Raw genomic sequence first — 5,372 nt, 5'->3', positions numbered from 1 at the left:
TGGTTTTGTCTTTTGTGTTCATTTAATGTCAAATTCAAAGCTTTTAGTATTACATTTTTGTACTTCTTGTCTTCCTCTGCTTGCTTTACATATCTTTGTGGTTGTATGCACTCATTTGTACATTTTCACTCTCTTTGAAATTATTGTCTTTTTCAAGTTGTAAACAACCATACTTTAAAAAGAAAAGTACCAATCTGAAATTCATTTTAATCTGGATCTTTTTTGATGCATTTGAAGTGTTGGAATAATTATACAACAAACAACTGCAATGATTTTTAAAAACAACAATCTGGGGCACACACTGGAATTTACTGTGGATTCTTTCTACACCACAAAGAGTCAGGTTTGTATATAGATGCATAAATATATGGGCATTGTTATTCTTTTAAATTTACAGTTACAGAGACAAAACAATTTTTCTAGCTAGTAGTAGATTTCTTGAATGATTTTCAACACCCTTCCTGATAGAACTAGTTGATTTCATTTGAAATAGATTGTTTTCCTTTAATCGAACTGATAACCAAGGGCGTAGGAACGAGTCTGTCATTGGGGGGGACGCATATCGGAAACCTGACAGATCAGTAAATAGCTTGAGCAGAAATGTCAAACTTATTGGGAGGGACGAATGTGACTGTCTCCAATATTGGGGGGGACATGTCCCCCCCGTCCCCCCCACTTCCTACGCCTATGCTGATAACCATACATTTTTAGGACTGAAAAGCAGGCTAACAGTTAGCTGAAATATATTGATGCAATGCCAATAATGACTATTGGCTGCCATGAGTCACATGATCAACAACCAGATGTTTCCACTGTCACAAACCATGAAGAGGTAGAGGACAGGAAGTGGGTAATCATGGTGCCGCAGGTTTATTGTGTGAGCAAACTGATTCAAGTGTGATTTGAATTGTATTTATTATTTACTGGAAACACTGCAAATGTGAAATGATGTTTTTATTAGCGGAATGAAAAGTTTAAATTTATATTTAAAGTTTGTCATTGTTTGTTGCATTTATCTTTTTTTTATTATTTAGTTCTGATTGAAATAGTTTGTGTGGAATTTTGTCATGTCTTTTCATAATGTTTGCAAGTTGTTGAAGCAGTTGATTTGAATTTTGCATTTATTTTTGTTTGTGTCTTAAGGAACACCATTATGTATTTTTTGTAATGTTTGTAAAGGATTTTTATTGTAATGCTTGCTGTGGACCCCGGGGAGAATAGTCTCTACTATGATAGAGACTAATGCAGATCCTTACATAAACACATCAAATAAAAATGCTTAATGGAAACGTAGCTAATGACCGTTCAGACAAAACAAAGATATACTGTAGCTGTTTGGTCACAAGGACCAAATAGGAACTGAAAGTGCCATAGGAAGATTTTCAAAGCGTAGAACACCGTAATAACTGTTATCACATTATATCATATTATTTCACTGTCAGTGGTGGAGATGATAGACACTTAAAAATTGGACACAAAACACAACAAAACCATCTATAGTTAGAGTTAAAGCCCAAATCAATTAAAAATTTGACTAGGCTTCAAAAACAGGTTTATACAGGGACATTGGTCAATTTAAATGACCCCATCAATTCAGTACAGAAGAGTGAAATGTCCCGACAGAATTATGCCTCATACTGTACCTTACTAATGGTTACAGAAAGTCTGTTGATCCTCAGCAAACTAAACATAAAAACCTGCATATAAACCTGTGCATTACATGTATATATTAGAGAAAATAAAACAGAAATTTATCACATTTGGTTTTGTAATTCATTAAAGTTCTTTGAAATGTAATCCAACTGTTCAATAGCGGCCATGATGTGTGAATTTAAACCTGTAACTGGCACTGCACATACCCAGCAATAATGAGAGGATAATTCCCTGAAAGGCTTTGACAGAAGATAAATGAGCAGCTCTGACCTGAGGACAGTGAGGAGGAACTATGTGGACCTCAGTAATTGAGAGGGTACAAAGAAGGTCACTATGTCTTACAAATATGGAAGGGTGAAACCATTTAGAGCTTTACAGGTGAGTCTAAGGGATCCAATATACAGAGATGGAAGATGGAGATGTTTTCAGACATTTTTAAACTTGCTTTTTTGGAAATTGCTGAAAGAATATGTGGCGTCATGGTAATCACAGTGATCACTGCAAAAGCTAAATAATTAAACCTTTTCCTGGCAGAACATGAACTTTCTTCTTACATTATCCAACAAAGAACTGAATGAAAAACCTAATGGGCATTTTCTGTCCAAAAACTAAGAGAGGTTGCATTTTGCTGTAATTTGAATGTTGCGAATAAGAAGGTTGACCAGTAAGTTTCAAAGACAAACTAATTTAAAATAGCTAAAACTGAATGGACATTGAGCTAATACAGCTGAACTGCAGGTGAGACAAAGGCCTTATTTAAAACTGATCAGTTTGTCACATTTCCTTCCTTCTATTCGTTCAGCATTAAGATTAATAAAAATACTCAAAGCTTTTCAGTATTTCTGAGTGTTTGAATCTTAGTAATAAATAGCACGTCCACTCATGTTCTTCTAATACTTAATCACTTTTATCTGACGTAGAAAAGTTACTCTATGTTTTATTTTGAGGATTTTTGAAATATCTTTAATGACTTTTCTTTAAAACATCCAATGAAAATGCTCGATTATCACCATTTCTTGTCAGAGTAAACAGTTTATTTCATTTTGGACTTGAGGAATTTTTTTTCTGAAACATAACTTCATCACTAAGTATTTGATCTGTTTTGTTTGTACCAAAGAAGTCTGTGATGACATCAATTTAACTTGGGCTGTATCAAATTGGCAATGGGAACGTCCTCTTCCATTACCTCTTCTGTGACAAAAATAGCCATTTTCTTAGGTCTTCTTTGACCCTGGTGTGATGTCAATGTAGTTTCAGGGTCTTTCAGGGAAAACTGGGGTTCCACTGGCACCAGCAGGGCTTAGCCCAGATTGACCTGGAGCCTCTCATCTCCCGTTTCCCACAGGAGGACTGATCTGGGCAGCCACAAAGCACTTATGACCAGATTTATGTCCCAGCTATGCAATTCACAGGTCATTTCTGTCTGCAGTGTAATTCATAGTAGCAATAATTACCTTTACCCTGATTAGTTTTTAAAGTGTTTTCTTTTGTAACTGATGGTAAAACACCCAAAAGCACAGATTCAACTTTCTTGTATAAACTTCCTTTTCTCATTTGAAGGAAGTTTGAATATAAAATTAGAGTTCATTTTAGCAAGATTTTGAGTAAATAAGCAACACTGTAAAATTATAACTGTGATACTTTCTGTTTAGGTACTAAGTTAATAAGCTTATGCCCAGTTTTACATCCAAAACAAAACAGCAGCATCAGCAGAATTCAGGGCTGACTCTCGTAGTTTGCTTCTGATATTATTTTTAGTACTTAATAAGTTTATAAAACTCAGTTAATTGATATTTATCCACTACAATAATCAAAAAGAGTTCTTAATTATTTTAAGACACATGTTTTGTTTGATTTCCTTTCTGTTCAGACAGTTATATCTACATCTTTGCAACACATTTTACTGCTTTTCTCTATTCTTATGCAACACTGTTATAAAATGTGTAAAATTCTCAAAATACATTTGTGTGGCAATTTCATTTCTTAACAATCTCCTAACTAAAGATAACCAGGATTAACATTATTTCTGTGTGAGTTTATGACTCTGCTATAATAAAGACCAGTGGTCTAATTTGCCAGTAGCAGAGCTAATATTTAGTGTTTTTGCTAACATTTAGTGAACTTAGCTTTCCCTCAATTAATTTTCAGGATAAATTCTATACTGCTAATTTACTTGGCTGTTTTGTAAACTTTCAGTGGAATAAAGCAAACAAAAATAAAAATTTAAAATTGAGGTGAAGACAAGACATGATTGATCAACGCAACGAGCTAATGGTGGTTAGCTGAAGGCCTGCTAGTAGCTTACCACATCAACAAGATGTGATTAGTCGTCTCAGTGGGAAAGATAAAGAATGTGTTGAAACATGGCATTTTGTGACTTTGCAGCCTTTCACTGTTTTCATGTTGGTGTAGTGGAATTATTGTTAATGTTTAGTGCTTGAAGGTTGGTGCAAGTAATATTTTCTTTGGCGGTGCCTGCTTTTTATGAAGACTAATTTATTTAATAGCATTTTACACAGGGGCCCCATTCATTGTGGAGGCCACTGGTATTGCAGATCATAGGTACTGTTATAGAAAAATTGTTATAGTACTCATCATTCCAGTAGTTGGACTAATTCTTTTAGATAATGTGGTTTTAGTTCAAACCTTAACTCAAAACTTTTTTCTGTTGATGGTGATCTTGCACAACACTGGTTCTGTGAACTTTACAGTTCCTCTGCTTTGCAACACAACAGTTTATATGTTAAATAGCTGCAGAACTCCAGATATGATAAGCCGGAAAACTTCTCAGAGTAGGAATGACAGAAAATTGAGCTAATTTTCTTCCATCAAGTGTAACTGCAGCTTGTCCAGGCTTTACCGACATGGAATCAAACATTCACTTGCATATTAATGCCTAAAATGTCCTAACAAAGGTTACAAGTATCAAGAAAGTTTCGTAGAAGGCTCTGGGAGCTGCATTTGCTGAAGAATAAAAACTATATTTGGAGCGACAACTGTACAGACTACACATCAGTCGTTCACAGTCTATCATGGCGACATAAACATTCTTAATGATGTCACAAAACAGGCTCTGTTTAAGGGTCTGGAGATTAACCCTAAAGGTGTTAAAGAACATCAGGGAAAGTCCAGTCCCTGCATGGCATTCCCACGCCTGATACTGTAAAGGTCATTCTGGCACCCAACAACAAGCTTTTTTTTATAAGCATCCAATCAGAGCTCACGCTGACGTGATAAGCATCCAATCTGAGAGTGAGAGCTTGTCGTTGCATTCCACAAGGCGATCTGACACTATCATGAGGCCTGATGCCAGCTGGGACTCAGAGCTTAGCGGCTATTTAAGGATCTTTATAGATAGGAGGCAAACCGAGTGAAATCTGTCCACACGGCACTGGAATCAAAGGAGAGTTGTAGTTAAACAACAGCATATACCAACTTAAAGAACAGTTTTATTAGATATGCTGTTAGTCTAAAAACATAGAAGGTGTTGGCCTTTTATAGATTAAGATCTGCATTTATTGTATATCATATATTTTCTTCTAGGGAAACACTCAAGAATTTAGAAACTTAAGTTGGGACAATAACTCATAGAGTAAGGAAAATTTGGTTTTATGTTTTCTTTTAATCCATCCATCCATCCATCCATCCATCCATCCATCCATCCATCCATCCATCCATCCATCCATCCATCCATCCATCCATCCATCCATCCATCCATC

This window comes from Poecilia reticulata, linkage group LG14, assembly GCF_000633615.1.
Source record: "Poecilia reticulata strain Guanapo linkage group LG14, Guppy_female_1.0+MT, whole genome shotgun sequence".
Lineage (NCBI taxonomy): Eukaryota > Metazoa > Chordata > Actinopteri > Cyprinodontiformes > Poeciliidae > Poecilia > Poecilia reticulata.
Note: the sequence above shows the minus strand (reverse complement) of the source record.